Source organism: Anas platyrhynchos, chromosome 2 (assembly GCF_047663525.1).
Source record: "Anas platyrhynchos isolate ZD024472 breed Pekin duck chromosome 2, IASCAAS_PekinDuck_T2T, whole genome shotgun sequence".
Taxonomy (NCBI): Eukaryota; Metazoa; Chordata; class Aves; order Anseriformes; family Anatidae; genus Anas; species Anas platyrhynchos.
Genome location: NC_092588.1, coordinates 100822168 through 100834632, shown reverse-complemented (window position 1 = coordinate 100834632; position 12465 = coordinate 100822168). Strand labels below are relative to the sequence as shown.

Below are 12465 nucleotides of genomic sequence, written 5' to 3'. Positions count from 1 at the left end.
GGGTGTCTGCCAGGGTTTCTCCTGACCGACAGCATTAGCTGGCTCTACCACTGAATGGAAAATGCTATTTGACCATCAACAGTGCAGATGTCTGTTTATAAATTTAGTACAAAAGGAATATTCTGTAGGTCTTCCAATGTTCCCAATGTGCCTTGCTGTGCTTTGAAAACTTTAGGAAAAAATACGTCCTAGAATTTTCATATAGTCCACAGGAAAATATCACTGAAAAATACGGATGATTTTTGGTCACGTTGTTTAGTTCAGCATCTGATCCCAAGACTGGACTTAAGTAAATATTGATGAAAAATACTTGTCACTGCCTCCAGTGGTGTCTCTTAACAAAAAAAGGCACTGTTGTCTTTATCCATCATTGTAATCATGTAATCACAGGCCAAGTGTGAATGGGAGTTTTAGAAGAATTGATTTTCTAGGAGAGAAAAATGCATTCAAACTGATTATTAGAAAAAATTCTGACCAAATAGAAAGGTGTGTGTGTGGGGAGAGGGGAGGAAGGGGAACTCATGAATTGCCTAAAAAGTGTTTACAGTTCTATGTGATAACAATATGAATGATCTGTAGAAAACATTAACTACAAGGGAAGCCTGAAAGAACTGGAACTTTCTCTAGACAAAATACAACAGAAGAGACAGTATATGATTTTTAAGTTAAAAAAAAGAAATACTACTGCAAAGGGCAAGCTAGCAATCTGCTTCTCATATCCATAGTGACAAGAAGTGATGGGATTAATGGCAGAAAAGAAGTTTTTTAAATGTTAGTGAAAAATACCCAGGAGTAAGGGCAGTGAAGCTCTGTAATATATTGCCTAGGGGCCTTAAAGAATTACTCTAAGTTTTGGAACAGGTTAAACAAACATCTGTCAGGATTAGCTCATTCTGTCTTGGGGCAGGGAGATAGACTAGGTGATCTCTTCTCCCTTTTAACCCCAAAATTCTGTAATTATTAGCCAAAAACAAAAACAAAAACCAAAACACAATCCCACAGTAAGAACCTGATAATATCTTGGTCTGCTAGCAAACCGAAGACAGTGATTAAAAAAAGCAGTAGTCTACCACTGGACAAAAATGGCAATTTTCTAACAATCTTGCAAAATTTACTTATAATCCTGTGAATCTTTCAACGTGGGTCTTCAATCTGAAAGGAGTGAGATCTGCTTTTATTACAATTTCTTTTTGAAGTAAAATCATAATTTTTCTCAGGAAGAAAAAGAGTCCTCCTCTAAAATTCCTTTTCTTGAGAATGGAGGCTAAAAACTAGAAAGCAATAAAGAGGCATTCCCACAAGGTGTAGAAGACCTATAAGGATACTGCATATGATGAGACTCAGTTCTTTTGGTGCAGATCTGCACTGCGTAATGTCTCATTTGCAGAGCCTGCTGAGTTGCCAGAAACCAAGCTAGAAATACAATCACAGGCTGTAGAGTTATGATGTTATGGGCTGAGAAGAAAGGATTTTCACTGCAGAAAGCGTAACCCCACTAGCTAACTGGTGGGAAGAATTAGGATGGCGTTTGTAAGTGGCATCATGCTGCATCTAGTGTGCATACCATCCTAGGTCAGTTGTGGCTCATGTCTACTGAGGTATGAAAAAAAGTGATGAAGAGGATCGTACATCAGATTTGCTATTCTAAGGTAAATATTTTTTCAACTTTGTTATACATTTTTTCAATTTCAGATCATTATATACTAGTGGAGTTAGGGAATGACTTGACAAAGTCCTGTGCAAGATCCAGGTATAGCTTTCCAACAAAATGTATTTTGCCTGTGAAGCAGAATAGCTCCACCCCCCCAAAAAAAAATAAAAAAAAAAAAAAAAAAAGAAAAGAAAAGGGTACAATGATGTGAGGACTTACCCAACACCTCACAGATGGGAGATGCGAACCTTCCATGTTCTGAACAGATACCTCTCCTCTTGCACCAGCTACATCTGCTATTGCACTAGCTACATCATTTCTCAGATTAAAACCCAAGATAATCTTACTGAGAAGGAGGAACATGTTCCAGCTCTGCATTCTTTGAAATATATGCTCCCATTAACAGCAGCCTTGACAAATCATAATTTTAAAGTCAGCTACATATGCAAATATTTTGGTCACATTTCTAAAAATCTGTGGTTTGGTTCCCTTTCTGCACAAAATAAATACAACCTCTGTGAGAAGGTGCACTCTGGAGTCTCTCACAAGTGCCAGACTAGACCTGTACCCATGCTAGCCCTCTTCCTCACAGTGTCCCTATGAAAGTGCCCCTGCCAGAGTTCAAAGGCATTCCAGAGCGGGCGCTAATGAAAAGCAGCAAAGCCTATGCTGGCTCCTCATCCTCCAGGAAGAAGAGTGGTTACAATGAGTGAGAGAGACAGAGGACTTGTGCCAACCCAAAGGAACGGCAGGGAGCTCGAGAAAAAACACAGAAATGTGGTTTGCAGTTTTTTTGCTTTGTCTTCCTTTCCTTCTCCAGTCGCTCAGCTCAGCCCCCAAGTTTATTGCTTGTAAAATGGCATGAAGAGAATGTAGCTGAACATTTCAGGCCAATTAGTGTCCATTCAGATTAATCCAGAACCCCTGCACACTTACCCGATGGAGTCCTTTAATGGTTTCTTTTCCTCCTTATTCCTAGAGCGAATTCCTGCACCACTGCTTCCCAGGAGAAATATGGGAAGTGATTAATTCAGGATGAACACTGACAAGATTTTTGCCATTCCAGAATAAGCTGAATTAAACCATATTGGACACAGGGTATATTTCATACCTATAAACCAAAACTCTTAATGTTTACAAAATGCTACTTATGCATTAATAATACCACTTAGAGAACACAGTTGTTGTTTTTTTAAAATTATGATACTTTCGTAAAATATTTCAAAACAGCTAATTATGTGAAACACACAGCACCTGTCTCAGATTTGTTGGAGGAATAAAAGCCTATCAGCACCTTAGGGAGGCCACCTGAAATGCAGGTAGCCCTTCCAAAATGTCATCACAGTAACCCTCCACCAACCTTCTGGAGCTATGATGTGAACACAAACAGGATAGGAGGCTCACGTTTGTGTCTCATTCCTGTGCTAAGGCCTCCCTGAATTAAAAAACACAGCTGGTTACAGCATGCAGCTTTCACCAACTGACAGTGCTGGCATCCCTGGATATAACAGAGAAATTTAATGAGGTTTCAATATGTCACGCTAATAGAGCTAAATCAGATCTCCTATGACTGTCAGTGACGTTATCCTACTAACTTCTCACCCTGGACATATAAATGGTTCCTGAAGAACATGACTTATCTGAGCATTAAATTGAACAGGGCTTAAATAACATAATTAAAGATAATATGAATCTACTCATGTTAAATATGCTGAAAGACTTCAGACACTAGAATAAATACAGTCTAATCCCTGGGGAAGGATTAGTGTGATAAAGATGACTACAGTTCCACTGTTTAATTTTTTGTCATGTAGATGCTCCCTGTAGACACTGCAGAGAGATTTTTCTAAAATAGAAAATGAGGTTCTCTTTCTGAAGGCATGCAAATCCAAAGCTTAAGAAAACAAAATGTTATTCAACCTTGTAAAAACAGAAGGCTAAAACTGCCAAATGTGAAATGGTATTGAATAGCATTCACACTCATCCAACTTAATGAGGTTTTGGACTCTAGGTGCCAACTCTAGTGCCTGGGGTGGAAATACACAACCTATGCACTGATTTAATAAATCATAAGTTATAACTTCTGTAATGTGCTTAATATAGTCAAAAGGCTGTAGCTTTTTGAATTATGTACATAAAAACAGGGAAACACATAGGCATCTTCACACAAGTAAGCGAAGTCATGTGTGCTAAAGATTGGATCAAATGTCATCAGAATACAGGATTTGATGATATATTAAGATTTCAGAAATTCACGCAGATCAGATTATTTGCTTAATGGTTCTGAGAAAATGAGGCTTCTTATGTCAAATACTTAGTATTAGCAACTACTAATTGAATAAACTAAATAACTGCTGAGACTACCACGAGAAAAGTGACCAGATGGTGGTGAACTGACAAGCTTTCTGAAGAAAATTAATATAAATATACACCAGTCTTACTAAGCTGTATTGGTTTTGCCATAAAATAAAAATACGGTCTACCTACATTGAAATTAGCAAAGAGAAAAACTTATCTTATAGACAACCGAAAAGCTTCCAGGCAGGGATGCATATATGCAATACATAATGCTCTGTAATAGGATTTATACTGTAAAAATTACAAGTCATTCCTACATACAATGTTTCACTTATGCAATTGGGGAAGTAAGAAATTTGAATTTATATAAATACATGACAAAAATATTTACAATGCTACTAAAAACACCCTATGCCTAGATTATTAATTATCCCTGTCTGACCCTGAACTTATGTAGTCAATGAAATCAGATCTGAGGCCTCACAGTAATGTAGAAATATCAAGATTCATAGAGGAACATCTATATTTGTTTATTTTTAACAAGCACTCTATGTTGATGATGTCAAAACATCCAAACCCAAACTCAATCACCCTAAAAACTGAAGAAAAAATTGAAAGTGGACAAAGACCAAGTTGTAAAATTTTAGTTAAGCAGTCTGTTTCTGAAAACTCAATGAACTTGTGAGGTTGTGATAAAACTAACTTCAGACAGCCACTGTCATAATATTGTAGCTACATTATGCTAAATTTTAAACACACTGTTCTGTGTGAAGGAAAAAAAAAAAAAAAAAAGAATGCTTTACATCTCATTAAGCTAAGGTTATCTTTTTCTTCAAGCCACAAAACTGATTGGAGACAAAAGCAAACAAGCCCAAATACTGGGACAGGCATAGAATATATGCTCATTACATAAATGGCATTGAGAATACCCTTCCTATTCTGCTCTCCTAAAGAATCACTAAAATTTAATTACCTAGACTTATTTCACCATACCTTGCTTCAAGAAATAAAAAAAATGCTAGTAGATATCAGTGACATAAGATATTGCTTCTGTGTTTGTATATAAAATATGCATGTCAAACTCAGACATCAAGTCTTACTTGTGTCTTCATTATTAATTACATAAATGACATTAATTACATAAATGACTTTTTTTTTATATTATATTGAACTTCCATGGCATTTAATCTAAAGTGTACATTCTATGCAGAGTATAATCTATGGTAAACATTCTATAGAGCATATACAAGAAAGAAAAACATTCCCCTGCATTTTTTTTCTAAGAACAATATGTTTTTATAAGTGAAATTGGGGGGGGGGGGGGGGGGGGGTGTGGAACTACCAGAAATTCAGAAATTCTATCCTACTTTTTCCAGCATGAAAGAATGGGAAAGTTTTTGGCATTGTCATGAGGTTACTGGAAATACAGCAGAGGTGAATATGAATAAGTCTTCATTAGGTGACTGCTGCTTTGTGGTCATTACTTGGGAATAGCTCTGCATTATCAAATTATTTTTATTGGCTCTAACTTAAAGATACCTTCTTCAGTTGGTGAAAAAATAATGTTCCTTCTACAGTTCTAAGAACAGCAGCCTAAGGCTGGAATGCTCTAAAGAAACCCAAGCTTTTGTAAAATGATGTCATATGCCAACTGTGCCAGGCAAATGTGTAGTAATAGCTAAAGCATTCTATAATTAAAACAAGTCTCTTGTTAAATGAGACTGAAAGTGATCAAAGCTCTTTTGTCTGCTCAGACACTTGATAGATGTGAAAGGAGTTTTGCTTACGGTGAAGATGGTGCTGTGGTTTCTGTCTCCATCTTAAGTGGTGACAGAGTGCATCCTGAACTATGCCTATTGCTATTAAAAGTAATATCACAAAATGAATGCAACAAATGGGGACTTCAACACAAAATTAGACAGGTATTGTTTGCCTTTGTAAGGCACAGAGTGGAGCTTTAAATGTCTGAAACTATTATTTAAGAGTGGCAAGGCAATAAAGCACAAAGACATGTCAATAGTACTGCCAACAAAAATCTGTCCACTCAGGTTAAAGGGACCTGTCGGTACCCAGTAGTCACTTGGTTATAGTAGGTGGTACACAAGTACTCATTTAAATTGTCATATTTCTAGAATATTTAGTATTTACCAAGAAACATTACATGTGAGGAAATACTTTTAAAACAAATTCTTTCATTGAATCACACTCCTCAGTTAAGAATATTATACTTTAAACTTCATCTTTAAACTTTATACTTCACCTTAATTGACAAAAAAGGTGACATGGCTATCAAGCCCATCATTGTTAAGAAAGTATAATTTCTCATCTAAGTACACTTCCACACAGTTTTTACATGCCAGATTTGTTCTTCCTTCTTGGACTTGCAGAAGTACAAATATAACAGGAGGCAGACTGTCCTAACAATAGCACCAGTCATGTTTGCAAGAGGGACATATCCGGAAATTTTAAATTAATACTTCCTCTCCTAACATTTCCTTTGTACTTGAAAGCAAAACAAAACAAAAACAAACAAACAAAAAACATTACTTAACCCACAGAGCTCAGCACCCTTTTTTTTTTTTTTTTTTTTTTTTAAAAAAAAATCAGTTACCTGACCCAAAGCATCAGGGAACAAGGTTGCATAATCCTAGTAGCAGCATAAGGCTGAAGAGGCAGACAATACAGAAGAAACAGATTCCAACTCAGCATAATGGTTTAAAAGCGGCTGTTTAGTGCTAAGCTCCATCCTAAGCATTTGCTACCCCTGAATTGAAGATGAGCATAGGAAAGATACGAACAGAAACCTACACTGAGTATAAATACATTGAGCAAGTGCGGAGATGGTGAGCCCACACCCAGCAATTCTTACATGCAACCACATAATTCCTTGCAAAAATTGGGACCCTCTTTCAAAGCTAAATTTAGACACCAGGAAGTCCAACTAGTTCTTGGATGGATTACAAGTTTTGCTGCAACAGTCAAACTCTTGCCACCTTTCTCATCCAATACCCAATGAAAATGCAAGAGCAAGCCAATATAAACACTGTTTTTCTAGTATACAACTTTACCTATTGCAAATTAACTTCACAAGTAAAGTGATTTTCATTACACAGCATAACAAAGGTTATTTCAGGTGCAGAGCTTCTAGCTCCAATACTCTAATACAAGAACAACATAAAGCATGAAACATTGTGTAAAATAACATATGTAAGTTCCACTCTTTCTGACCCAAAGAGCACTGTATTTTGAGCTGACTTCTGTAGTAAAGCTAAATGGAGTATTCCACTGCAGTCTCTTTCTGCCTAAGGAAAACAAAATAACTGATTCACAAATTGAACAAGAATTACCCAGAAATACAAAAAATAACCAACCAACCAAAAAAAACCCTTCCAATGTTGACCTACTTATAGCTCATCTGCTAACAGTAAATCATTCAAGGTAGAAACCACAACGTAGATTTTCAGAAATCTTTTTGTTTGACCTGTCTACACTAGAAATCCTTTCCCATGACAAATGACCTGTAATCAGATATGACATCATTTCTCCATTCAAAGCCATCCTTTTTCTCTGACAGTATCAGTGCTATATAAAAATGGACCACACTGTCGAATACCTTTTTACACCTCCTGCCCAAGTCCAGATACTGCTTTGAAAAAAACCAAACCAAAACAAAACAAAAACAAACAGAATATGTGTTTGTGTATAGGAAAATACCAAACCATGCTATGCAGACACACCTTCTGAAAAAAGGCTGTTCAGGGTGTTCCTAGATATACTGTTTTTTTTTCCAGATGTTTTGTGACCACTAATGCAATTAATTCTAGGAGAAATTTGACCTGTCTCTAAAATGCTTCATCACTAAAGGCAAGCATAATGATACCTGGCTTCCTGGATCTTTTCCAGAAAGTTTTCATATTCATCTTTTTCTTATCCCTGTTTTAAAGCATTTCTAGCCAAGAAATATTAAACATCCCACAGTAATGGATTAGTGAACTTCTATTTCTTTTTTTTTTTTTCTTTGCAAATCCTAGTGTAATGTCATTTGATTGAGCTAGTGTTCCTATCATCTCTCCTTAGATTCAACATGGGGACAAGATGGGACTGCAATGCAGCTGCAGAGTTATTTTCTTGTCACGTGATCTATTGTACTGTGAAGTTTTAAGTTGGAATGATCATGAGGGCCTGGCAGCTGTGTCTTCAACTAGCTAGATTTGAGAAGGAGCAAAATAGGTCTTCATCTGGGGGTCTCTGTTCCAACTCTACCATCTATAATAATACCCAATGATGTTTTATCAAAAACAAACAAACAAAAACTTAATTCTAGTAAGATCACTGTGAAATCAGTATTTCTCATAGTATAATGTGTAATGCTTTATTAATGGCACCCTCAGAAAGCCAAAGAAAAAAAATGTATGTAGCCAGATATATATTAAAATAAGCGACAAAATGGAAATATTATATCAAAATGCTTTGCAAGGAAGGAAGAGAAATAGTTTCAACTCTCCATTGGTGTTGTCACAAGGAAGTAAAAAAAAAAAAGGGGGGGGGAGAATTCTTGTTCTGTGCGGCACTGAACAAAACAAAGATGGAGAATAGTTCTAACAAAAGTCAGTGGGAAAGTCACCTAAAACTGAGAGATCCCCAATGGGTTGTGAGACGAGGCTGCTACAGCTCTGTAAACCTCTCCCAGCACAGAACTTCTAAATGTCACTTCTACAGAGGTCATCTGGATATCTCAGTTGCTGTGCCTCTCTCAAGACACCTAGTAAGGGCTCTCCTCTCTTTTGTCTTAACTTGCTATGAAACAATTGGGAATGAAATAAAAGCAGTTTGTCAATTAAGAAATTGGCACCAAGAAATATTAACATGTAAGGAATACTGGTAATGTGCAAAAATTAAAAATTAGAGTTCATCAGTCAGACTCAAATTCACACTTCTTTTCTTTTTGTGACATGTCACCTCCCTAACCAAAAATATCATGATGATACAATGGAAAGTTGATAAAATAACAACAAAGTGTTCAAAAATATCTTCAGGAAATGACTTCAGTACATAAATAAATGTTAACCCCACTACTCAACATGGTGAATTCCCAGCAAAGCTCCATTTGGTGTTGAAGCAGAAACAATCAAAGCATTATCAAGAACTAACATAATTCAGCATAAGTAAAGATGCTCCAGGCCAGTAGTTTATACTGTACTAATTTCATTCAGCATGCAATTCTAGTTTGCTACCAGATAAGTTTTTAGACAAAATTTTACTTCAGTATGTCCACCAGTTATTGGCATATCATAGTTATTAAAACCTCATCTATTTCTACAAACACAGGAAATGAACTGCCTTTTTTTCTTAAAGGAATAAACTACAGAGGTAAAAACATGTTTATTCTGGTACAAGTGTCTGTATTAATAGGGCAATTACAGAACTTCTGAAACAAGGCTGCATTTGAGTAATGTTCTGGAATATCTTTTTCTGGTTAAAAATAATCATAGAGAAACTTGAACAAGTTTTAAAGCTACAGCTTGATCTCCAATCAGTCAAAACATGCTGATTTCTCTCGAAATAGACAATTATGTGCTACTGAAAACTTAATGATAAATATGATTCCAAATATTTCCTTAACTTTTATGTGTCTACTGAATCTAGTCACCTCTAGTCACCTAAGGGTGAAGTTGCACTGCCAAATTATAGAATAGGGAGATGTGTATAGTGATATATTTGTATAATAGAAATTTTTACAAAACTATAAAAACTACTTGCAAGTTATTTTCTCGTGCTCTCCAGTAACCTGCATGCAGACACATAAAGAACAAGTTATTGCTGCATATGCTGTTAGGAAACAAAAGCAACATACTACGTTAAGCCTTGCATTATGAGTGTTCACTGTTTCTACCCCTAACATATTATATATACACACATTTTAACACACTTCTGAAGTACTTCTTTTGTAGTGGAGAGTAGGATCAAACAACAAAAACTGACTTGTTCTTACAGTGGAAAAGAAGGAAAACCTTGCTCTGGAAGCTGTTGTAAACACAAGAGCTAGTAGTTTAATATTCTGGGAGTCGTATCAATTGCCTCTGTGTTTCTATTTACTAAAGAGACATTTTCAGATTGATTGCTCACCTGACTTTTAACTGTCACATTTTAATCAGTGTGGTAGGAGCAGCCTCATTCTCCAAAACAGGCCTCGTGCCTAGCTCAATGGGATACTAATCCATGACTCTGACTCCTGGAAGCTGTAACACACAAGAAATAAATAGTTATAAATAACAATGGATGATCCGAAACACCAGCTCACATCAGTGCCTTGTGTCTACTAGCACTTCTAAATTTTCTACCACCAGCAGAGCTGAAATTGAGCCAGTAATTGTGGGAAATTTTAGAAAAGTATGTCAAACGTAGACAAGATAATAGTGTCTGTCGCCCACCCCCCCCCCCTTTTTTTTTTTTAATAGCATTGTGGGGTTCCATTTTTATTGTCTATCAATGACTTCCAGATTGTTTATTCAGTTCACAAATAAAAATTAAAAGGATTTTGAAAGAGAGTGGTTAGGAAAAGTCATGGAAAACTGGAAAAATACCAGAGGATTTCTTAAAAATGTAAGTTGTATCAAGCTTCAAAATACAAAACTGGAGTAATCCTGACAATAAATATTCAATAAATTTATGAAAATAATCCAAAACACTACGACAATTCCTATTGTCTTGTAAAACAATAAGCAGCCACCCAAGAAGCAAGCCAAAATAGTTTGTTTTATAGCAGTAGGACCTTTTGTGCTATCATTTAAACTGATGGAATGTTCACAGCCAAGTTATTTAATAAGAGGGTTTATAAGATTACTTCAGAAATTTCAAACACTAATTTATGATATTTACACTTGTGGGTTTACTGAAGCCCAGATGGTATTGTATCAGAGTCATACTTAGGGCAGGTTTTATGCTAAGCTTTGCATTAATTCTTATTCAAAGCTTTTAAGAGTTCACCTTTATCTTGTATCAAAACTGGAATTGTGGCACAGTTAGAAAAATGCAATTTTCTTCTTGATTGTACTGAACTGATTGTGTGTTTAATTGAAATTAACTTGGTCTTCTAGTCGAGAATCACCAGGGGAAAAAAAGGTAATGAAACTACGTACAATTTATTTCAACTGCATCATGTCCAGAATTCATGACTTGGAACAATGAACGCAGAGCATGGAATTTGGAACACAAAATGCAGAATGTACAACATGGCATTACTCACACCCTGGCAAGGACTGCTCACAGAAACTAAATACAGTTGGCATTCTTTATCATTCAAAGTGACACAACATTCTTGCAGAGTTCTGGATTCTGGAAATGTGCCTGAATCAATAGGGTGTTTTAATTCGTGATCCTTAACCAAAACCTCTGACAGGTGTTTAAGTGACATAGTGGGAACAATGGGAACTGAGAATGTCATAGGCTGATGACAATTTGTCCTAAAGGTTCATTAATACAGTTGGTATCCCATTTACCTAATTAAAAATGTTTTAAAGGGTCAATAGATATCATAAACAAATCACTGTTTATTAGGAACTCGTACTAATCATTATGTTATCAGGACATACAATGATGAAGAAAAAAACCACACATATATTTCTTTTAATTTAAAGTTCATTCTAAGTTACTTCAACATAAGCAAAACTATTATTCAAACTAGTATAGTATTGTGAAAAAATCTGACACGTTCTTTTCTTCCTCTTCTGGGGCCAGTTTTTTCTTCCCTTGCACTTTGTGCAGAATTTTACAGCTTTGGAGGAGATACCTGCAACACTACCAGAGCTGAATAGCAAAACCACACTGGGAAGTACAAGATGACCAGATGTCTTAACCTAGATTATCTGGTGAATATCGCACACTTGCATTTGTAAACGTTAGCTAGCACATGCTCTTCCATGTCTCTGCTTATCCAGAAAATAACATAGCTGGTAATGTTTCTCTCACCAGCTTCTAAAGCTAAATTAAAGTCCATAAGCCAATAGAAAATCTTTAAAATAGTTATGCTATAAATACAAGTGTTAGTTTTTCATCCACCTTCATTCAGAATGGGTTTGTTTCATACTTTACTATTTTAGGAGAAAAGATAAAAACATTGCAAAACCATCTTTGAACTGTGAAATACATGGTGAAAAACTAATCTTTAGATTATACAAAGGCCGTTAAGCTCCATAAATTGATTAATCTTACAATTGTTTAATATTTTACCATCGTTTTTACAAAAACAAATCAGTTTAGAGGACAGACAACATGAACTGACCCTACATAGTATGGGAAACAGACACTGTTGCCCCAAAAGGCATGGGAAATGGAGAAGAATAGGAAATTTTCTTCTGGTTTTAAAAAATCTTACAGAAGACTACGGTATGTAAGTTCAGGGGAAAGCTGACATAAAACCCGCTCTTGCATCTGAAATTTCATACTATGCCTCACTTTCATTGCAGTGAAAATATAACATTTGGAATGAAAAGTTTACAAGGAAAAAAAAATATCAC

General features: G+C 35.8%; 1 long non-coding RNA gene across 6 annotated transcripts in view; it reads right to left on the bottom strand.

Annotated features, from left to right (window-relative positions):
- LOC106015519 (uncharacterized) overlaps positions 1 to 12465 on the bottom strand; it is a 302586-nt gene that overhangs the window by 229761 nt on the left and 60360 nt on the right. For all 6 annotated transcript variants that reach the window (XR_011806842.1, XR_011806844.1, XR_011806839.1 and 3 more), the window contains exon 3: positions 10076 to 10188. This is a non-coding gene — a long non-coding RNA (uncharacterized lncRNA). The remainder of the gene's footprint in view (positions 1 to 10075; positions 10189 to 12465) is intronic.